The 23606-nt window shown below is 46.2% G+C and overlaps 1 protein-coding gene and 1 long non-coding RNA gene across 5 annotated transcripts in view; one reads left to right on the top strand and one right to left on the bottom strand.

The window, feature by feature from the left end:
• Positions 1-3410: 3410 nt before the first annotated feature.
• LOC115341679 lies at positions 3411-4436 on the bottom strand. Its single transcript, XR_003923483.1, has 2 exons — positions 4279-4436; positions 3411-3982 (listed from the first exon to the last, which is right to left on the bottom strand). It is a non-coding gene; the product is annotated as an uncharacterized LOC115341679 (long non-coding RNA).
• Positions 4437-4623: 187 nt separating this feature from the next.
• CSNK1G1 (casein kinase 1 gamma 1) overlaps positions 4624-23606 on the top strand; it is a 110337-nt gene continuing 91354 nt past the window's right edge. For 2 of the 4 annotated variants that reach the window (XR_003923279.2, XM_030013393.2), the window contains exon 1: positions 4624-4701. The gene's annotated coding sequence lies outside the window, so the exon portion shown is untranslated. Of the gene's footprint in view, positions 4702-7258; positions 7278-23606 lie in introns of those variants that run through there. The other 2 variants (XM_030013397.2, XM_030013394.2) reach the window with 2 other exon arrangements.

Here is a 23606-nt window from a genome sequence, read left to right on the forward strand (position 1 = left end):
TGGCTACAAATGCTTTAATTCGGCAATGTAATTGATAGCAAAGTTTAACATGGTAAAGAAGGATCACGTACGGTGTTGAAAATAAATTTAAGAGAAGGATAAAGTGGCTGTATCACTGTACTCGGTGTAATATTATACCACGTAACAGAGGTTTTCCCCGTGCAATGGGATTTCTAGAGTCTTAGGGCAAGAGGTATAGTCTGGAGAACCTCTTAAGGGGAAGAATCAGCTGGAAATCCAGTCGGTTATTAATTATTACTATTATTACTACAAAGCAGTTTTCACTTTTGAGCTCATTTCTTGTAAGTTTAAAAAATTATTTGATAACGATGCTATTTTGATTAAATCCATATGAACACTACAACTCCCTGATTTTTTAACGGGATAAAAAAGAGGGGAATACAAAACCAGCTAAAGCCAAGTGCTTATAAATGCCCTCTGGAATTAGGATTTTCAATTTAATTTATAAAATAGAGAACAGGAGCAAGCTGAGACCTGCTAGCAAAATGAAGACCCACCGCCGTGGCCCTGCACTGACCAATTTATTAATCTCAGTTTATTAACACACTTAAAAGCATCCACTTAAAAAAGGACATAAATACCCAGAGCTGACAATAGATGTCAGCAGCATCTCCAGCTACCAAACGCTGGGCTGTGCCAGGGACCAGGGCAACACTCATTCTGCCTTCTTCCAGTTTATTTATTTAGGTAACGTGTGGGGAATATAGAAGCGTATGGATGAGAGACTGAAATTGCTCATTATTTCCTGAGAGTCAGTGTTATCTCGCCAGGGAATGGTCTCCCCATGAAAACGGCATCAGCGAAATCACTGGCTAAGTCACCGTGGCTTGCTCAAACCCAGCGCTGGAGGGGCAGGGACAGGCAGTGAGGGAACCCACTCCTCCCAACAGATGTTTTTTTCCCCATCTCCAGCATGCAGAGTCTTCTGCAGATAGTCCAGATTATTTTTCTGACCCCTGACCTCGAGTACGTGGCAGCCCTGAGAGCACTAATGAGCATTAAACTGCCCTGAACGGCCCCAGCCGGGACCCTCACCCACACCTGGAAGGTCCCGGAGCTCCGTTTGACCCGGGCTGGGGGCACCTGGACTTTTCCTGGGGGATGTTGGATGGACCTACGTTGCGAGCGCTTCATTGCTGGTCCTGGCTCCTTGACGGCTCTTGGTCCATCAAGCCAACCCAGGCCGGCAGAAGGTTTCTCCCCTGGGAAAAGGGCTGGTTCCCGACGGAATGACCAAAACGCCCGTTCTCCCTCCGTGCTGGGGCTTGGACCGAGCTGCTGCTGGATGGGCGGTGATGTGGGGGTGGGGAGGGGGACAAGGGCAAGGGGGGGCTTGGGGGCAGAGCAGGCAGGGGGGACGTGGAAGCGGGGTGAGAGCACAGGGGTCCACTGCTGGCACGACTGGACGTGTGTTTCAGTAGGTGCTCTTGGATGCTCCAAAAGCAACAGCGAAATGAGCACAAACAGGGTGTTTAGGAGAGGAGACAGTCTTCAGAAAATAAGAAATCCTAAGGGTCAAATATGTTGAATTTTAAATCTTAGGGGGCAAAATTATCTTTGTGTGGGCAAGAGAGAGTGTTGGGACAGACCCCATCCTTTTCCATCCCCATGGCCGAAGGCTCTTCCCTCTTCAAGTAATGTGGGATAACCGCAAAGTCCTGCTGCTCCAGAGCATTTTCAGGCTTTTTCTGGCAGAGTCCTTCCGCCCTCGTGTCCGAAACAAGATGGACTGAACGTTTCTGTTCGATCAAGCTAGGCTGGGCTGGAAGGATCTCCTCCGGCCCTCCCGACGGGATGGGGCCGTCCCCTCGCTCCCGCAGCCGGAGCCGCGCAGGGAGGCAGCTGTTCGGCGGGGAGAGCAGATGTCCCTGCCGCCGGGACGCAGATGGAGGGGAGGGGGAAAAGGGCCGTCAGCTGTCGGGCTGCCGCCCTCTCGCCCCGCCGTGGGAAATCCAATGCGAAACCTCAGGGACCTCATCCCCCAGATGAGGGGGTTTCATCTCTTCTTTTTCTGACTTTCAAGGCTTTTGCTAAAAAAAAAAAAGCTGTTACCAGACTATGCGGCACCATGGCATCTACGATGTCCGCTTAATATCGCTGGCTTTTTTACTTCCCACCCCTTGAAATAAAGCCTCCCTGCTGCAGACACCGCAGTTTTAAGTTCAGATGCTGCTTGCTTATGCTAAGGGAGTCGCACAGAACGCCCTCTCGCACAGGAGCGCTATTAATTTTGGTAAATGCCAAGCCCGTTCACGTATGTTTCTGCTCTGGATTGAATGATTACAGGGGCTGTTTCCATCGGGAGAGAGAAGGACTAGACCCTGGTACCTTCTCGCTCTACGTGGTTGCTCCTCTGCTCTCACTCTCCTGCCAAAAAACGCTCTTTTAATCTCTGGTTTTTCTCTGACTTTGGCTTTTTTTTTTCTCTTTACACGCTCATGGCCAGCATTACCCAAAAGGATACGAAGTCTCTTTGCGCTTGTGTCCTGCGAGGTCCCCCCTGCCCACGCTGCTCCGGCACTTGTGCCGGGGTGGTGCCTCCCTGTGCCTGATCCTGAACAGGAGCTTCATTGTCCTTCCCGCTGCCCCGGACAAAGGGGTATTGTCCTGCCCACCAGCTCCAGCCGGCCGCCCCACAGCAAGGAGCCAGTTCATCCCAACCAGAGACGCTGCAGCATTTTCAAGAATAAAAGCAGGATGTTTCCTTTCTGTTAATAATAAGGTGCTCAGGAATCGATCCGGCTTCTCATCTGTCTTGGTTGAGGATGAGGAGCTGAGTGTCGGTGATAAAACCTCCGGTGGGGTGGTCCTAACCCACCCAAAATGCTTCTGGGTCAGCTGCGAGCTCCCTTCACCCCCATGTGTCTTTCAACACGCAGGCCGGTCTTCTGAAAAACTCCTAGGGGATTATCACAGAGCTAACGAGAATCCACATATTTAATATAACTTACCAAAAGAATTACTCAGAGTAAAATTGTTTGATGATAAACAATTTTTTTAGAATTAAGATACTCCTTGGGAGCTTCCGGGTGGTTCAGAGCAGAAATGGGGAGAATTCAGATGATGGTACAATTTCTATCTGAATGATGGAGCGTATTTCAAAATGCAAACAGGGATGCGGCTCCCCCTGAGCCCTCCGGGGATGCGCATCCTGCTCCAGAATAACATACGCTGCTTTGGTGAATTTGTACCTTTTTCTCCTTATGGCACTTAAAAAATGGGAGCACTGAATCTTAACGTTGCAAAAGGGCTTTGTCCCCGGCACCTTGTCCTTTTATCAAAGATGGGGTGACGCTAATGTTCTTTTTTTCATCAGTAATACCGCAAAGAGGCAGAAAGTGCAAAATAAGCTCATCCCAGAGCAGACATGATGATGCCAGGACAGGCTGTTTAGGTGGCTGGATTAAGACATTTTATTTTTGATATTAATGCTGCCGACTTAAAAGGTGTAATATTGTAACTAAGTCAGCGAACTGCACATACATAATAGAAGAAAGAGTAAGCAAAACAGCAAAAGTGAAATATTAGCAACTTTTACTATAACTGGGATTTATTTTCTGCTTAACTATGGCACCAGGGGAAAACTTACAAGCCCAGCGTCAGGAATACAAGGTAGTGGGGAAAAGAAATAATTTTAACACCTAAATTATGGATCTAAACAGACTTTCCAGGTGATTTTTCAAAATTAACCCGCGGCTCATTCTTGGCAGGGGCCACGCACTGACGAGTTGTGACAGGGCGGCCGGTTAACGAGATTGCCCACGGGGCTCGGGGGGCCAGCTAGCCACACGCTCGGAGGTTTTCCTCGAGGTGAATTTTTTAACCATTTCCAAGGCATATTGCAATTGAAAACATTCGCCTGGAAAACGTCAAGTTCTTCGCCGGAAGCGGCCTGGGAGCGTTCGGGTGATGACTCCCAGGGGCTCCTGTCACCTCACGTTTCCTCGGGGGCTACTAAGAGCTGGGAAATGACGAGCTTTTAGCGGGACGTGAGGTGTTTGAGGAGCCGCGTTTCCCCCCCGAAAGCGCCCTGCAGCCCTTCTTACAACTCGCTCCTGAAGGCGCTTGCTGCCGGCGGAGGAGAGTCGAGGCGACACCTAAGTTTAAGATCTCCATTTCCTCACCTAGCTTTCTGTGTATTTTTCCTCGCCTTTTATAGCCGGGTTTTCCCCTTCTCGCCGACGCGGCGGCTTTTTTGCAGGGCGGGAAGCAGCAGGAGGAACCGGGGTGGGTGGCGGCCAGGCCCTGCTCGCTTACCTCCCTCGCCTCAGTCCCGGCGGGGCCCGCTCCTGCGGCGGGGCGGGCGGCCTCACCGCCGTGTCCCCCCCCCCGCCCCGCGCCGAGGCCTGCCCGCCGCCGCCGCCGCGCCGGGCGCTCCTTCCGCCTAGCAACGGAACGCGGTTGCTAGGGCGAACCCGCCGCCGCGGCGCCCCGGAAGCGGTGGCGGGGTGGCGCGGGCGCGCTGCTGCCATAGGGCGGTTCTGGCTGCGGTGGGCGGGGTAAAGAGGGGGGCGGGGGGAGGAGGGTGAGCGCTTCCGGGTCGGGGCCCTCCCCGTCGAAGCGCGGCGGAGGGAGGAGCCGCGGCGGGGCGCGGGGAGAGCAGCGGCGGGGCCCGGCCCGGCCCAGCCCTCCCGCCCGCCCGCCCGCCCGCCCGGGGGAGCCGAGCGCCGCCGGAGCCAGGTACGGACGCGGGAGGGTCGGCGGGGGCCGCCGACCCTGCGGGGCCTGGGCTGCGGCGGGGGCGGTCGCTTCGCTCGGCGGCGCCCGCGACCCGGCCGCCTTCCCGGGGCCGCGCCTCCCGCGGTTGACGGAGGAGGCTCCGCGGGGCTCGCCGTTTTTACAGCCCTTCCCGGCGGGAGGAGGGGGAGCGGCCGCGGTTCTGGCCGGCGTGAAAGGCTCCGGCCGGGCGGAGGAGCCGCGGGGGGCCGGAACGGACCGGAGCGGACCGCACCGGAGCGGCCGTCCCCGGCGGCGGGGGAGGGTAGGGGCCGGCGGGGGCTGCCTTCAAACGGCCCGAGAGACCCCCTGAGCGGGGGGGGGGGCCCGGCTGTTGGCCGAGCCGAGCTCCGGGAGGCGCCAGGAGAGGGCGGGTGGAGCGGGGCGGGGGGGGACCGGCGCGGGGAGGGGTGGGCTGGCCCCGCACCGCCCCCCCCCCCCCCCACGGGCGGCTTTCTCGCGTGGGCCTTGTCCGTTACCCGCTAATCGGTCAGAAAGGGGCGGGCGGGCGTGAAGGGGTCCGTCTTGACAAAGGTCTCCTCCCGTGGGCCGTAGCTGGTGGCGTGGGGCAGGGCACCTGCCAAAAACTTGGCTGTGGGTGGCTTGGGAGCCCTTCTTATAAACCTGGTCGTGGTCCCAGGTGTAAGGGAAACAAAGCAGTCTGCGTAACTGGAAGCGTATTTACAACTTCTTTGTGTGAAGTTGATGTTCCCTCCCTTTATCTGGGAAACTTAGATAGATGTGCTGCTTGGCACGGCATGAAACTTTAAGGGTTGGGGTTCGTTGTCTTGTCCAAATCGCTCGTGGGATTGTCGTCTTCCCTTCCCAATCCGTTTCACAGCTGGCGATCGTCCTCTTGGGCCTTTCTCAACAGTGACTTGACTTTTCAGTTCGTAGGAAGCGTCATGTACCGAGTCCAAGCTCACGGTCGGTCGTTAATACCTGCTGCCTCCTGTGTCCTGACTTCATGTGAGGTTTTCCACCTTCCCCCTTTCTCATTATCGGGCTCACAGTGGCCTGGTTGAAGTCACACACTGTCATGGGTGTGATCTCAGACTTGATTTTTTTTTTTTTTTTTTTTTTTATCAGTGACCTAATGCATATGTGTAACCAGCTTATGCTGCCACTCCCCAAGTTCTTCAGGACTTGCCTTTTCCTTCTCTCAGCTCCCCAGCTGCTCGCTGTGATTTACCTAAATAAACCATCTTCTCTACATCCCTGGTTTAATGCTGCGTTGGTAACTCAGTCTGTGTCAGCCTGCTGGGGGAGGATGATGGGTGAACTGAGAAGCGTGAGCTTTGTTCCCGTTGAAAAGCTCTTATCAAATATTAGCAGCGCTTTCCCACAGACGCATTCCAAAAAATACAAAGAGCGCCTTTGAGTTACAAGTTTGGGAAGATTGCTTTCTTCAGGCTGCAGAAGCCATGGAGGATTCCTTACTGCCTGCCAGTTGCTGAAGTTTTAGAAGTGTTGCCTGTGCGGTGAAACGTTACTGATAGCAGAATTCGGGTTTTGTTATGTTGCTATTATAAAGAGATGTGCAGAGTGGTCTTTTCCACATGAAGCCTGGCTAACACTAGAGCTCTTTGAGTCAGGGATGAGCTGGGGGTGCTGCCAGTGATAAGTATCAGCAAGAGTTCTTGTACGGGGAAGGTGACTGCCAGCAAGTGCGACCAGATAAGAAAGGATCTGGAATTTAAATATGTGGTGTTTAGGAAAAAAAATAAAAATTGTTATTTAAAAAAGAAAAAAAAAAAGGACTTAAAAAGTGTGGAGGATCATGGTGAGAAATGGCCAGGCAAATCTCTGTTCTCCATACTGAAGTGCCTGCTTGCCAGTGTAGTGGTACCCTGGTACAGCTGATACTGCAACCTTTTGGCAAAAATGTTGCTGACTCCAGTGAAATTTTAGACTATCCCCTTGATAAAATCAGGGCTTTATACCTTGCATAAGTACCTAAACTTTGTTTAGATACAGGTGTTTCTTCAAACATTGCCTGCCCTGAAATTGCTTTTTCTGGACTCAGCAAAGTGTCCAGCTGGTGCCTTTTTTATTTTTTTTAAGAGCTGTTGGGCTGCAAGGAAGACGAGGTGCAGCGCTCTGCTTTACGGTGCAAGTCTATAGTAGTGTATTGTCAACTGCTGGCCTAAAGCCCTTGCTGGTTTAGGCCAATTTGGGCTTCTTGCTGTGTTTTTCATATGGAAGATTCTTCTGTTATCTTCTGGCTGCAATGGCTGGAAACTTACACCAGATTTTCACAATAAATTTATTTGTGACTGGTATGTACCTATCTGTGCTTGTGCCAGTGTTGCCTCTTATAAAAACAGCTCTTCTCTCCTTCAGCACTTTCAGAAAGCACTCAACTCTTGGCTTCTTATTTTCAAACCACGCATGCCAACCTTGCAGTTGCTCTTTTCCAGGTTCTCTGTCGATCTCTTCTGTGCATATGTTTGCTGAAAGCTAATCCCTGAACACCCCTGACTGGAGCAGGGCACAGAATGGCAGGGGAGGTCTCTCTGAGATGCTGTGCGATGTCGCAGGTAATTTCTTTGTGCCAGTATCCTTCATGTCTGAATTGGTTTGGGGGCTCACAGGTCACAGTGACAAGCTAATACCTTGTGTGTGTCTCTTTTTTTTGCTTGAATTAGAGGGCTTTCCAGTTCATAGTACCATTTCTTGCAAAGTCTGAAGCGTATGACCTTGCCTCATTCCAGTCCATCTATCTTACTCTTCTGTAGGAGTTTTTATAATGTTCCAGTTCTCTGTATCAACAAAATTTGACTTTCTATGCCAAATTTGCTGATGGAAAAATATTCTGGTGGGATCGATCAGGCAGGCAGGTTCACGGAGCTCCATTGCGAGGGGAGTTGTGAGGTAGGTGAGGTCATAAGTGCAACCTAGTCCACAATTGCCTTGTGCTGAGATTGCCCCCTTTATGTGGTCTTTAAACTAATTTCCAGCTCTTCTGAAGCAATCAGCTGCTGTGTACTTTCAGGTTAACAGATGAAATCCTGTATAATGCCTTTTAAAAGTGCTACCAGATGAGACCAGGAATCCATCTGGCCCAGTATCCTGCTCACTAGTAACAAGTAGCAGGTGCCTGGGGAGGGGAGTACACAAATAGAGCAGATCTAATCTGGGGAAATACTGCTTTATTTTTCTCTCTCCAGCAGTTTATGACCTCCCTGAGCCAGGTGTTTGAATTAAGCAACCTTCACACTTCTCTTCCATGGATTTGTCCTCTCACTTTGAACCACCGTGATATTCAATGCCTTGCACAGAGAGTCACAAAGCTGGACACTTAAGTGTGTAGGCTGCTTGTTACATGGTCTACACACGAGGAAGAGTCAGAAAAGAAGAACTGGGGGTGTCCAAAAAAACTAGCAAGAAACAAATTCAGAACAAATTACTGTTTCACTTTCTCCGTGACATTCACAATTTTAGGAAACTACTTTTTCCATTCCTGGTGGTCTCTTGGCTGGGCTGAATTGTCCTCATCTGTTTAGACTTTCCTTTCTATGTCTCTTTTCCTTGCTCTTCATGTCATTGCCAGCTCTGCTCCAGCCTCCTTGAAATAAGGATGGCAGGAGGGGCGGCACAAGCGAATGGGGGAGGTTGGCAGAGGTGCCGATCAGATCGGTAGGTGATATTTATGGTGCGGGTGCCTCTAGAAAATGCCGTATGCTGTGGATTTGTATTTTGTTCTGTGTTATTGTCTCTGTAATTACAGGCGTTCTGCTTGTTTGTTAGTGATCAAAAAATCACGGAGCTATGGTTTTTGTGGAATACTCTGCTGTAGCCCTGGTGTCCTGTTCCCCAGTGTTGGCTTGAGTTCAGTCTGTCATATTTTTTTAAGCTGAAGTTAGGGTGGTTGTTCCTGATGTGCTGTGCTTTGAATTGTATCACCCACTCATATCACAAGATTTTACTGCAATTCCTTAGAGTCATTGCTCTTATTTACTGATCATGTTGAATTATTCAGAGTAGCAAATGTTGTCATCTTAGTACTGCCTTCTCTTGCACAGCTCAGTATAGTTGAGCAGAGCAGAATCCTTTTGCGAGTCCCCTCCACTTCAAAACTGACCAGTGATGCCTTTCTTCCCCCTTCCTTATCTTTTTTTAACCAGTTATTTATGCATGTGGAGGATTTTTCATTTTAGCCTATAGTTTTGTTCTCCAAAGAGCTTTGAAGGATCTTGTCATGTAGCATGCTTGGTTTTTTCAATGAAGTGCATCAGCTGCCTTTTCCTTGTTCACATGCTCTGTCTCCTCCAAAAGAAAGCGGGGGGGGGGGGGGGAGACAACAACCTCCAACTGACTCCTGAGACATGACTTCATTTTATAAAATATAATTAGCCCTGCGTCCATTTAGTCCGTTCTTTAGGATAACTCTTATTTGCCTGGCGCGGCTGCCTGGTTTGTGGTTGCTCAGATGCCTCTGAATTGTTCTGTGAAAGCTGGTGCAAGTGTCTTTCAGGTACCCTCGTGCATCTTTAACCACAAAGCTATGCGAGGGACTTCCCCATCCTCCTCCTGTGTGACTTTGTATGTAAAGTGAGGTTGTTGCTGTCGCCTTATCTTCTGAGTGGTCCTTTACCACCCGAAGCCTTATTTGCTTGGCTTGCCTTGCTGGGGTCAAGCAGGGAGAGTGGAGATGGCCAAGCTCAGCATGTTGCGGGTAAAACACAGTTTTAACTTTTGGGAGACGTTATCTAATGACTATTTAACCCAGTAATGAATCATGTGATTCCCCCCCCCCCCCTTTTTTTTTTTTTTTTTTTTTTTAAATAAAACCTTAACAAGCTTTTATTTAGTTTCCTTCTTGGGCATTTAGCCTTGGTGTACTGGCTGGACTGGCTTCTGTTACTTCTACGGCATGGTCAGATCGCACGGTAGGGGCTTACACCAATACTCCAGCCACCATTCAAGGTGAAGGCAGGAATTGCCGCTTGTCTCATCCGCTGCTGGGGAGGAGTCGCTTTATGCTATTTAAGAACTTAGTCTTGATGTTATATGTTGACCAGACACTTGTGCAGTTTACACGGAGGCATTTGAAGTCTCTGTTTAATGCTGTGTTTCCTGCTTGTACAACCCTCTGGTGATAGCGTGACAGCTGCTATCGCTGCTTGGGTGGCTGAGACTATATTTTTCTGGTTTAAGCTTGGAATTCTGATTTACAGGGTATTTCTTGCTGACACAGTAAACTTAGATTGCTCAAATGGTGGTGTATGCTAAAGAAAGCTTAGATTCTCTAAAGGCTTGCTTAGTCCTTGTGTGCTTTGAATGTCCCATTGACTTGTCTGCCCTCCACTGTTTTTTGAATGAACCCACTACATCCATATTATCACTTCAAAAACAGACATTTGAGTTTTTCCATCTTCTAGGCTTCCAGCATTTGTGAAGAAACATACTTGTGCCTTGGTTTTGTCTTTCCATCTTATTTTACTTGTACTGTATTGATTTTTCTAGCTTCTGATTTTTACATGGCTAATTCTTGTCCCATCTCTAGGGCTTTTTGAGGAGATGAAGTTCTTATGAATCAGCTGCTTTCCCACAAAAGCTGCATCGTCCTCAGATACAGGCTCCTCTGTATCTGCTGGCTTTCTCTGTTCTTCTTCTGGAGTGTCAGAGGAGCCTTCGATCTTGATTGCAAGTGCCAGTGTCCGGGTTTTGGTTAATTTGGTCCTCATTCTTGTGTAGGCTTCCAGTTGTCCAAAAAACTTCTCAACTTCTAACGAGTCCAAGCCTGAGTGTGGGAGCAATTCTTTGAGGTGCTGTCACACAACTCTTGGTCATTGCCTTCCTATCCTCAGCCTGAATTTTGCCTCCAGAAACTTCCCTCCATCATATGCTAGGTGTACCCTTGTGGACCACGGGCAGCGACTCTTTCCCGACATTATTTAGTAGTGCGTTCTTGCACAAACAAGTAGTCACTGAAGATGCACCCTTTGGAGTCCTGCAAAGTTCCTGGTTTTGATGAAATTATGGCAGTGGTCACCTTGACCTGCAGAGAGCCGAGACAACCGAAGGCTTCAGTCTACAGTGGCAGAAATGCCAGCGTGGAAAGCACTGTCTGCAGGATGTAAATCACCTTCGAGGTGATTCTCCCCCTCCACTCCACTATTATGAGACCCCACTTGGAGCGCTGCATCCAGCTCTGGGGTCCCCAGTGCAATAAAGACATGGACCTGGAGCGGGTCTGTGAAAGTGATCTGAGGGCTGGAGCACTTCTTCTATGGAGAGGGGCTGAGAGAGTTGGGTTGTTCAGCCTGGAGAAGAGAAGGCTCTGGGGAGCCTGTATTGCGGCCTTTCAGCATAGAAAGGGGCTTATAAGAAAGATGGGGAGAGACTTTTTACCAGGGCTTGCAGTGACAGGACAAGGAGCAACAGTTTTAAGCTGAAAGAGGGTAGACTCATATTGGATATAAGGAAAAAATGTTTTATGGTGAGGGTGGTGAGACACTGGAACAAGTCATCCAGAGAAGTTGTGGGTGCCCCATCCCTGGAAGTTTTCAAGGCCAGGTTGGATGGGGCGTTGAGCAACCTGGTCTAGTGGAAGGTGTCCCTGCCCACGGCAGGGGGGTTGGACTAGGTGATCTTTGAAGGTTCCTCCCAACTCAAACTACTCTGTGATTCTACGGACAGGTAAAATCTCAGACTTGTTGTGCCTACTTCATTACTATATTCCATATTAAATCCCCCCTAGACCTTTCTTTTTTTTATAGAGGGAAGAGGTATTTTAACTCTCTGCTAAAATATGTTTGATTTCCAGTTCATCAGACACTACCTACCTTTTAAAAGATAACTTATTCCTGTAAGTTGGCAAAACCAGCAATGAAACGCAATCAGTGTGAGATTACCACCATTTTCTCCTGGCTTTTCATGCATTCTTCCTTCCTGTAAGATCTATTTAGAGCAGCTCGTCTTCTGGAATGGATAGGTGTCTCTTACCTGTCTGAATCTTCTGTTTTGGTTTGCTCATCTGTGAGCAAATCTCTTCCGGATAATAACTGAAGAGTTGACAGCAATTCTACCCTGAAGATTAGCCTGACAGTTTCTGCTTTGTGGAAGACAATTGAATAGCTTGGATTTGCTACTCCTAGCATTTAATGCAGGAATTGGGGATATTCAGTGGTGAGATGGGAAAACTTTTCCTGTCTGCCTCTGCTATCCTTTTTTTTTTTCTCTTCTTATGATTATATTATGACATTCCTCTAGGATGGGAAAATTGTGGCTGTTGACAAGAAGTGAAGGTGTCTTTGCAGTCTTGAATCTGCCGTCTTTTTTTCTGAAGCTGTCACATTTCTCCAGTCTTCTGAGTTGACCATATTGCACATGGTACATTAGAGGAGGCCATGTCATTTATTAAATATCCTGAGTAGTTGCTGACCTATATATGTGTTTTAATGTCTATTGATAAAGCTTGGTGAGTTCATGCAGTTCGCGATGATGCTAAGAAAACTCTGGAATACCTGCTTTCTATAGAGCTACTCCTTTTTTTCCAACCCACAAGGAATTGCTGTACTTCAGTGCTGAAGCTAGGTTAATTAACTTGTAGGAGAAACCTGCTTGAACTCTGTGAAGCTAACCAGTCTGAAGTATGTGTTTCTTGAAGCTATTTTTTTATGTTGCAAAATATGATCACTTCCATCTTAGTGATTTGCTATGGAGCTCAGTTTATAATTTAACTCATCTAATGTAGCAGAAAATCTTGGGTGCTTCTGAGGTTGAAATCTGGATGTGTTTTTTCTTAAATACTTATCTTAGTTGCACCTGTAATTAGGGTGACATCTTGTTTGTAGAAATAACAAACCAAACTTGGCGTTCCTTTGCTAGCTGCTGCACGTTCATTTCTGAGTTATAAGTCAGAGGATAGATTCAGATGCGGTCATTTTTCTTCGTTCATGTTAATGGAAAGCATGCTACAGGAAGAACTAACTTGAAGGAAATCTGTCTGCATCTGTCTAGTCTTCCTCATAGCAAGGAGGGGCGTATGAATTGAGTTATTACTCTTGGATGAAATTCTTTAGGTGGGTTTCTGAAGAGTAACAATTTCAAGCATCTCAGGCTTACTGGCTCTTCAAGCTCTCATTCCTTGTGACTCAAAATTCTGTGTAGATCTGACTTCTGCTTATTTAGGTCTATTAAAACAAATGAGCGGAAGTCCTCTAAAATACAGCTTATATTCCATTGACAATGCCGGTTCTGGCAAGTGTAATGAAAGAATTCAACTATTCTCAAGTTTGGTACAAGCTGCTTAATTCTAAGTCCTGTAGCAACCCCATTTTGGCTAGTCCGGCTGTCCTTAGGTACCTTGTAACTGTCTTCCTTTGTAAAATGCAAGGCTAGTTTCTACAGCTTGTTTTTATTTCCTAGATCTTAAAAGAACAAGTTTCAATGAACAAATGAAACTTAAGAACCTGTAACATCTTATTTTAATGAAGCAGAGACCACATACTTTGTAGTTGTCTCTTTTCAAGTCCAGGTTAGACTTCAAAGGTCTCACCTTTAGGAGGCTCATTAAGACTCATTCTTGCTGTCGCTTTTTGGCAGGGCTACAGTAGCAGGTAACAACGCTCTGGTTTGCACTGGGAGGGAGAGATTGAGGCAACACATGCTTTAAGTAACTTCTTAGATGGAAATACGCGTTTCCAAAATACGTGCTATGTGTGCATCCACCAGGTAGTGAGGTTCTTCCCCATCCTGAAAAATGCTTGCTCCGTGGTTGCAGTCCCATTTTGCTAGCCACAGACTACCTCAGCTGGCTTAGCATCAGTGCCAGGTTAGATGGTTTGGAGGCCCTTGGGTTCTCTGAATGATCATCCTGCAACTGAGATCAGGCCTGCAGCCACTTTGGCATCTGATATTGCCTCCCAGCTGTCCTCTGTTTGGAAAGGTTTTGACAGGTTTCTAATTCTGAAAAAGCTCTGTGCAGTGTTGGCAGCGCTAAGGGTTCAGTTTTACTGGTGATAGATGCAACACCAGTGATGGTAAATCATAGTTAGGCTGTGCTCTGCTTCTGTGGGAAGAATATCTCTGCTGAAACTTGTTATTCAGTGGTTAAGATCCAAAACTGGTATTAGGCTCCAAACCAACACACAGTCCTTCGTTTTTGTCTAGATTTACTGGATATAGCGTTGGTAATCAGTGGTTTTTATCATTCGTAAACGTTGGTGGTAGTTGTGCATGGCAGAGTGCCTTCACTTGTCAAGATCTACGATTGGGAGCATGGTGTTTTGGAACCACTTGTTCTGTTCTTTCTGGTCCCCACAGAAAACTGAGTGCTTCGACATTAAGGAGACAACGTGATCGAAGACAGGGGTTTGGGTGTGACTTGCTGGCTGCGGTGGCGATAGCTCAGGGTTTTGGCTTGCAGCATGTAGGCTGGGGGACTTGAGGGTCTCGGCATCCTCCTGGCTGGAGATGCTGCAGGGACAGGTTCGGATGTAAGAGCAGCTATGTGCAGGGGGACCATGGGGTGTTGAGGCAGCCTTCTGTGTTACCATCTGTTTGCAGAGACTTGAGGGGATGGAGTGTGACTTACAGGTGTCTAGTTGGACCATATATACTCAACATCTAGTGCAAGAAACCTTGTGCTCATTTGGACTTGGCACAGTCATCTTAGTAATCCTGGTTTTGTTTGTGCGATTCAGTTTCTTGCACCAAAATAGGTTCTTTAGGGTCTCTGAAGGCCTGCAGGACTGAGGCAGATAGTATAGATACTCCCCAGTGGTGTCTTGAAACCAAATTCTTTAACTTTTTTTATGGGTAGTTTCTGTTGAATGCTTGCAGCAATCCTGGACGTCAAACCTCAGTTGAGTGCTGTGGTCCTTCTGTGGGCTCGTGGCTGATACTGATCCTAAGACCCAACACAGCTGAAGACTCTGAGTCATCACTGTCTTTTTGGCTTGGAAAATTATTAAATGTTTGATAAAGCTGTTCACTGTGACACCTTTTGGTAAACTGGGGCTTGTCTTCACAAACTGTTCAGTCACTCTGCTAACATTTACAAAAGCTTGGAATAATCCCTGTGTTCTCGTTGATCCGCTCTTCTGTAGCGTGTTATAACTGTAGCGTGAGGCATGTTAGAGTAGGAAATATGCTTGCTAAGGAGGTGTTCTAAAATACATTTGTGCTGAAACCCCATCTGTTAAACTTCTTGAGCGCCTCTCTTACCGACTCTGATGTTGAACGTAGTAATAGTTTACACCACTCAAGCAAACCAGCCTTAAAACAGTATTGCAGTGTCCTGATACTAGTTTTGTACGGTATTCAAATACGTCTTCTCTTTGATGAATTGAGATCGGGCTCCCCATTAATAGCTTAGAGATCATTTGCAATTAAATGGAGTCAAGTCTTCCAAGGGATTTACCCTTGGAGCAGTGCTCAACACCAGTCTCTGAGCTCCCCATAACTAACAGACTTGCCTGAGGCACAGGTGGCTAAATTTAGTCTTCTAGCAAGCTTGGTATGACCTTGTGTTACAAGGACTTTTTCTACTTGTATCTATATCAAAATGTAACGGCTGCTTTTCTGTGGTGGATGGAGCTTTGAGGATTGGTGACGCTGAAAAGCTTTTTGTGTTGGATCATCGGCTGACACTTCCAGTGCCACTGTTGGCGGTGATTAACTCTGTATTTGAATGCGGTTCAAAAGGTCTACAAGTGATCTACTGGTACAAAGTGATCCTCACCGGTGGGTATTAAGCCTTCAAAGAAGACAGATGCGACTTGGTGCATAGAGCAGATTACTTGGTAATGAACATTTTCTAATTGACAGCTATGCTGAAGATTAGGGATTGAAAGCGGAAGCTGAATCAAAGTGGCTTCATACAGATGCAATTTCCTAGCTCTGTGAATGGTAATGTTTGCCTTTGAGGTAACATTAAGTTTATCTGTGCAAAATAGCGCTTTACTCCAGCTTCTGGGAGAAGTTTTTAGTGTCTGTGAGACGGTGCGCAGAGGTGGACGGTTCTGGCATCTGCTTTATTGCGTGGGTTTGCCTCCTCCGTGTTCAACTTTTGCAGCTTTTCGTTAAGGCTGCTTCTAATTAAATACATAATTCATCCTACGAGCGTAATGAAGATGCCTTCAATGTGTAATCAGGCTTCTGGAGCTCTTCTGCCATCCTTGAAAAACACCAAACTTCTCTGAAGCTGGTAGCACACTGCCAGCTGAATGGGAAAAGTTGTTGCTGGGAAGTTGAACAGGATTTTCAAGTGTCTGCTGTGCTTGCTTATGTTTAGGAGTGCAGTGAGTGGTGTGGTTTTTTTGGCTTGTGAAAGAAACTCTTCTGCAGGTGAGTGGGCAAAACCCTTATTGTTTGGCATGGGCATGGCTTGGGACTGTCAGGATTTATCTCCCTGGCATTGACTTGGTTATTGTTGGCATGCTGGTCTCTTGCTTGCTACAGGTAGTACGCATTGTTTTATTTTTTTGGAGGGCTGAAATATTAATCTGATTAAGGACTAGGGTTGTTGAGTAATATGCTGAGTGAATTTCAGTAGGTGAGTGTGTGACTACATCTGTTGCATTGTGCGTTTTTGGTCATCGCATCTTCAGCAGAGTTGGAAAACATACAGAGAACGGCAGTTGAATTGAAGGCAAAGGAAGCAGCTGCCTGTCTTGGGGAGTCTAAAATGTCTGAGACTCTTAGGATTGGAAGGATTTCTTTAAAAAGTGGGCGACAAACTTCTGGATCTTGTTGTCCTAGGAGTTTGTGGAAGCTGCTGGTTTAGATGCATTCAAAAAGTGGTTAAACAAACCCAGGGTCAGCAGGTCCATAAAATGAATGATGGTATAGGACTGGGCAGTTGTGTCCATACTACCATCTGTAATCCAGTGGTTGCAGATGCTGGAGCAGACTAGAGAAGCTTACTGCTCCCTGTAGCATCTGCTATCGCTGTGGACAGAGCAGCAGGAGAACACTTCTCGTTTCAATTATTCCAACTTTATGAACCCTCTGCTTTTCCAGAGTATTGGGGCAGCGTAGGGAGGCAATATTTCTGAAGAGCTCTGGAAGATTGCTTACAGATACTTACAGGAGGGAAAATCTCAAGCTGTTTCTCAGCATACTGTACATACCTACAGGTGTCCCATGCTGTACATATTCAAAGGAGATTTGCCGTACAACATGCTGCAGCTTACGTGTAAAAGCATTTCAAGGTGAGATAGGCAGAAACTGAAACCAGGCAAATAAAAAATTAGAAATAAGGGATGAAGAAAGTAATTGAACATGAAGTTCCTGGTCTCTTTAAAAGGGGAAAATTCTTGAAATTCCACCTTTTTGTGCAGAAAGTGGGAGGAGGTGATCATAATGCTTCTCTTCAGCTTTTCTAGTGTGGGATCATGACCAGCAGGCAGCTGGGTGTTCCTTGCAGGCGGTGATCGGCTGATAGCCCAGAACAGGGCAGGGACAACAACAAGTGAAGCATGCACATATTAATGTCCTCCTCTGTGTCGTACTAATTATGTGAAGTATATATAGCAATGATTGCAACGCTTCCCCTATACTGTTTTGCTTGTGTTCATGTCATGGCTGACCAACTGTGGATTGATTTTTTTTTTTTTTTTTTTTTTTTTTTTTTTTTAGTTTCTTAGCTTGCTGATCCATGCCTGCTAAATATCTAGTTTTCATGAGAAATCGGACTATTAAATGGGTAGTCTTTTTAGCACATTGAGGAGCTGTTTCTGTAGTTTTGCACCTAGACATGAAACTTGGTGTTTTGATACCTCGCCTGGTATTGAAACGTCCTGTTGTGGAGTGTTAAAAGCTTGTAAGGCTGTGGTGGTAACTGCTATGCCCAAAAGGGGAGGTTTTGGTCCTGCCTTTCCCATATACTGCTGCTGGTGCTCGTCAAACCTGTTCCTGAACTGCCCTAACTCTCTAACCTGGCACAAAGCTCTCCAGGTATTGTTGGGTTGGTTTTCTCCTGTTGCTCTAATGAGGTAGACTTGTTCACAAATGGGTCTGATAAGCACAGGCAGGGGAGAAACAGGCAGGAAGTCCTGCGGAGGTTGCTGCAGCTCCTTGGTTGCTCCACCTTATGGAGAACACGCTTGGGCTTTCCTTCAAAGATACTGTTTCATCCTGGCGCAAGTTTTAGACTGCAAACATCTTCCCAACTTTTGGGGCATGTGTGGATTGTTGGTCTCCCCTAAATGGGGTTCACACATGGAAGGGGAGAACCAGGAGGGATAACCAGAAGCTGCAAAGAAGCTGAAGTCTGCAAAGTCTTGAGGAGTAGCAGAGGCCTTGATGAATGGAGACTAGTGGGCTTTTCTGGGGAAGTGTCACCTTCCTCTCTTTAGAGGGCCAGTGGTATCACCTGAGTACGTGGCAAGCTTTCTGAATCTGTCAGGTAGGGAAAAAGGACCTCAAAAATCTGCATTTGGGTTACTGGCTTGTGCTTAGGCTTGAGGAGGAGTATCAGCTGAGCAGGCTATTCTAAAGAACATTAAATTAAGAGTCTGTTAATGATTTAGTAAACCAACATAGTAAGTGGGGGAATGTCAAGCAAATCATCTTTGCAAGGGCTGGGAGAGGTGAGTGCTCTAACAGGCCTTGGTTACCCTTTTCTTCAAAAGCATATGAACTGAAGAAATTCATATTCAGATGTGAATCAAAGGGGTCTTGCAAGAAAACTCCTTGGACTAGATGGGATTTTTTTTTTTAAAGTATTATTGCATGGTGATCCAGGTTGGGATTGACACCTGGGATTGTGAACTTGACCATGTCTAAGAGGGGAAATGCCATTTGGGATGACTTCTTTTAGACTTGACTTAAGAGAGGTTTACCTCTTGTCCCAGAGGAACTGGGAGGGGAAACGTTGCTTGTGCAGACACTAGAAGAATATCAACTGTGTGACTCATGTAACCCATAAAAGGATCCTTGGAAAAGAAGAATAAAAAAAATCCAAAATATGAGCAAAGTGCACTGTGATGACAGTAATACGCAGCGTGTGATCCAGGTATTGTGTGTTTCGGAGGAAGATGTAAGGTGAACATGTGCTGTGTAGAGGCACTTAAGACAGATTGTGATCAGAGTGTTCCTTAAAGCCTCTTTTGGTAAGATAGTGAGGGTTCAAAATCCCACTTTTAAATATTTATCATAACTCAATGTTTAATCAAGGTGGATGCTCTGTTTCAGTCCTCCTCTGAACTCATGGCACCCAGACTGTTACTCGGCACTGTTTTGTTGGTACCCTCTGCTCTCGTTTCAGGGGAAGCCAAAAGGGAAGCTCTCTTTCTCTGCAGTAAAAAAGAGTAAAAAGCAGATGTTTCATGTTAAGATGTGTGCTTGTTTTTCCCAGAGCCACGTGCTGTCTTTCTTCCAGGCTACTGTTCCTTGCACAGTATCTGCAGCTGTTGGCAGGGGGTGGGAAAGGTTAAATCATCTGGAAGTGAAAAATGAAATACTCCTTGGGTGGGCTTTCCCAATTTGAGTTTCAAGCTTTGGAGGCTATATCAAATAGGTCAGGGTTTCAGGAGTGGAGGCTAGCATCAAAAGGATAAAATATAGTTATATTTGTGAGCATCCTTGGTGGGGCCATAACATCTCTGTGCACTCAGGCTGAGATGTCATTGAACCACATAATATTGAATGATTGTTTGCTGCTGGAAATGTGTAGTTGAGGTCCATGTTGGGAATATCTCAAGTATAAGCACTGAAAACTTTATATAATGAAATGTAATTTAGAGTAAGTAGGACTCTGTTCCAGATGAGTCAAAAGATTTCAAGAATTTAATTTCATGATATTCACATGTTGCAAATAGACTCTATCTGAACTTGCCCGCATGTTTTCTCTAAATTTTGTAGTCTCCTTGTCTTATTTGAGGCACCATTCTGTTCCCTTTCATCACAAAGATCATTGGCATCAGTTTTGAAGTCTTCAATATTTTGCTGTTAACAAAATGTAGGCTTCCTGTTATGCATTAGAAGTACGTGTGGGTTTCAGCGGCTTGCTGGGAATATCGAACCTTCACACACGCCGAGATTGCAGGTTAGGCATGCTGCTAGATAACTCAAAAAATTTTGTTTGCTGTTTTCCTTTTGTAAAGGCAAAACTGAGATCTAGACCTGCTTGCAGCATTCTCTTGCTACATTTGAAATGTATGGGTTACTCGTGAGTTAAGGGAACTGAGAGAGAGAGATGTCAACTGGTTTTTGCAAGCAGCAGCGTTTTGGGTTTTTTTAACCTAGGTGTCAGATGATAAATACTGTTCTAAGCAGTGCCCAAGTACAGTGTCAGGATAAAAGCTGACTGTCTTTTTCTCCAGTTGAGCAGAATGAATGTAGATGTCAGCTTTGGGGTGTATTCAGGGAGTAATTTGCAAATTACTGAGTCCAGGCAGGAGCTTTGCTTCAAGTGCAGTTATTAAGGCATTTAGCTTTCTGTCCAGCTCTTTTCCAGGTGTTGAATGTATTTGCTTTTGGTGAAAAGACAGCAAAATCTACCAACAAGGTATTACTTTTCCCCATTTGACACTGCTACTTCCCTTGTTTTGAGGGCAGACAGCCTTAATGTGTAGTTTGTGTCCTTTCTGCTTCACTGCTGCTCTGCTGTCCACTAAACGTAGGTTTTAGTATCTACTGATAATTGGCAAATAATACTGCCTATTTATTCACAGCTAGTTGGCACATAATGCTGCTTATTTAGTCTATGCTATCAAAGTTAGTCTCTTACTCTTTCCCTTCTGACAAGAAGTGGTTATTTATATCTAGCTAACATTAAAAGCTCAGCAGTGGTTTAGGTGAGGTAAACAAAATCATCAGTGGTGGTTGTGGGAGGACAGTCCACTTCTGCCCTGAGATTTGGGGAGGATCAGGTGGAGGTAACAGGAGGTAGTTCAGAAGAAGCAGGAGGATGTTGTTTTTCAGGCAGCAAATAGTAGACTTGTTGAACTAGCCAAGGGCTATTGTGGCTACAAAAAGTTTGGGTGAGTTCAGAGAGGAACTGGACATGCTCATGAAGAGGCTGCGCTGAATGTTCCTGAACTCCCAGAAACCCAAACTGACTTGGGAAGGCCCAGAAATAAAAACCACTGGAGGTGGAAAAGTGCCTGGGGAAGTTATATATGCTTACCCTCTTCTTTCCCTTTCCAAGACATCTGCTTATGCCTGCTGTTTCAAGCTGGAGGTTAAGCTAGATGGACCTTATCCTTCGGTTCACCTCTTTGGCTCTTGGAGGACATGGCTTTAGGTGTTTTGCTGCTGTGCTCTGAGCTATATCTATTAATGGTTTCTGTAACTGTTAAGACAACCAGAGCAATATATGGATGGAGGTACAGATGATATGTTCTAGCTGCTCTTGTCTGACTGGACTTAAAAACGGGGACTCACTCCTTCCTCTTACTTTCATGCAACATGCAGCTTAAGTTTGCTGGACTTCCTGAATTGTCATACTGATATCTTTATTACTCCCAAAGAGCTGTTCCTTCATTGGCAGAATAGGAGAGGGATGTTTCATTCTACAAACTCATCTATTTGATGGTTTAACCGTTAATCAGACTTCTTTTGAGAGGTTGCTAGTTTGAGGTGAGGCTTTAATAAAGATGCTCTTGCTAGTTTTCCCCTGGCCACTGAAGGTACTACCTGTGAAGTCTCTAAAAATGTTAGTACCTCTAGACATTTCAAAACAGTCTTAATATTGTGGGGGTTTGTTCTTGCTGTTTTCAGTGTTCCAAGTTTTATTTTAATAGCTCTGGCTAAATGTCTGTATGAGAGGAGAATAAAATGCTGAGCTGTAAAATGAAACTGATGAACATGGTACTTACCCTGAGATTGTTTGCATGCTTCTGTCATTCAGAAAAATGATGCCCCCTAAGAGGGAATGCAAGGCTTTTTCTACACAAGGCTTTTGGATGCTTATCTGTTTGACTTGGAACAGAAATATGTTTAAAGTTTTATGCTGAAACTGTCTGGCAGTGTTGAGGTCTTTCCTGTGCACCAGAAATGATCTACAGAGACCGTATTTTTTCCATGTGGACGTGAAACGCTTTGGTTGAAAAACTACTCACTTGAACGTACGTTGATCCAGGACTGATGGGTTGCTTTTCAAGTGAGGCACTTGTTTCTGGAGAACTACACATTCTGTGCATTGATAAGCAGAGTTCTTGTTGTTCGAGCTTGATGTGAGTGCTGGAGCATCGTGTTTGCTCTTGAGGTTTTGTTCCATCATCTAATGCTGTTGGGAGCTGTCTTAACCATTTTTGCCATGCTAGACAGCATGAAGAGTTTGCAACAGGGCAGTGTCCATTAGGCTGGAATTTTAATATTGTTCCCATGCTCTAATTTGGTAAGCCTATAAATGCCTTGAGCCTAAAGATGACAAGCTTTTTTTAAGTATTACCCAGACTTTTGTGCTGCTAACTGGTAATAAAATAATAATGAGCTGAAGTACAAAAGATCCAAAAACTGTCTGTGTACCAGCTTCCCAAGAGAACCAATAAGGAATGGGTTTGTAGAGTCATCTTCCCTGTTGTGGCAGAAGCGATGTTCTCCTCTGGGAGCTGAAAGGTGTCTGTGGTATACCTTGAACTTTCAAGCACTGTGCCTTGGAAATCGCATCTCTCAGTTCAGGCTGGCACAGATTTCCCTGGCCCCTGGAGGAGATGAAAGACCTGGTTGTGTACTCTAAGGTAGCAGATATCACCTCTTCACAAGCTGCCTTCAGGGTTGTTAGTTTTTACTCTGAAACTGAAACAAGCTTCTCATCTGCTCCTTGCTTTGAAAAGTAATGGGGAAAAACATCTAGCAAGGCTTAAATTTTCTGGTGTAGCCTTGTTCTGTCTCACTGACAGCTGGAAGAGGTTCTGGGGGTCTTGGGGCTTCTCCAGCCAATGCGATGGCGTTTATCTGAATATCGTGGCCTTTGAGGGCTGAACAGAAATGCTGCTTGTTGACAGTACACTGAGAAAAGGCGGCTTTGCTGCAGTTATATCGAGCAATGCAGAGGAGCATGTCCTGAATACAGGTGTGTGGGACCCATGCCCAGCTCTGCACCCCCAAATGCTTTGGGTCCTTCTGGTTTTGGCACTCTGTAAAATAAATAACTCTTCTTCCTGAAGCAAGTTGCCCGGCAGGAAGCAGAGCATCCTCATCGAAGGATTCTGCGTTACTTCTGCGTGGTTGTACGAAGCCAAGATCTATCGAGTTCAAGCTGAGATGTGTGTCTCCAAGCCTAAGACCTAGCTATTGCCATCAAGGAGATGTCACAGGAAATGGGCTCGGTGTCTGGAGGTGCTAATTAAACACAAAAGAAGTTTAATTACCTGTCAAAAGCTAGAAAGGGTCCCTCTTGCTGTTTGTGGTTTCGGATTGCCTCTTTCATTGTCATTCTTTCTGTAGCAGCTCTTTCAGTTGCCTTAGTCTTTCCTTCACAAAGGGACATGGTCCCCTGGGTTCTGCATAATGTTAGGCTTTGGACAGTGAGGCTTTCTGGAAAAGGAAAGACTGGAGGTCGTTACCGTGATAAACTAGTGCTCCTACCGGGTTGTCCACATATTCTTGCTTGTTAACCATTGCTTTTTGTTGCTGCCAGAGGTGGCTTTCTGTTTCATGCCATGCTTGCGGGTAAACGAGGTTCCTAGCTTCTCAGCCTTTTTAACATGTGCTGCAGTCATGAGCTGAATCCTTTTGTTACTTTGGGCTCCTCTGTGCTTTGCTTGAGCCATCTTGCTACGGGACAGGATTTCTGGGTGAGCCCAGCACCATCGGTGTATGGCCAGGGAAAGGATGGAAACTGAGCTCTGCCTTTTGAACCTCTGGTGCTCACAAGATGCTGGAGTCCTGTCTGTGTGAACATGGGAGGAGTCGTGTTTGCTGTGCTGCAGGCTAAAAGATCTGATAGTCAATGTCTTGCATGAGGT

This window comes from Aquila chrysaetos, chromosome 5 (genome assembly GCF_900496995.4).
Source record: "Aquila chrysaetos chrysaetos chromosome 5, bAquChr1.4, whole genome shotgun sequence".
NCBI lineage: Eukaryota > Metazoa > Chordata > Aves > Accipitriformes > Accipitridae > Aquila > Aquila chrysaetos.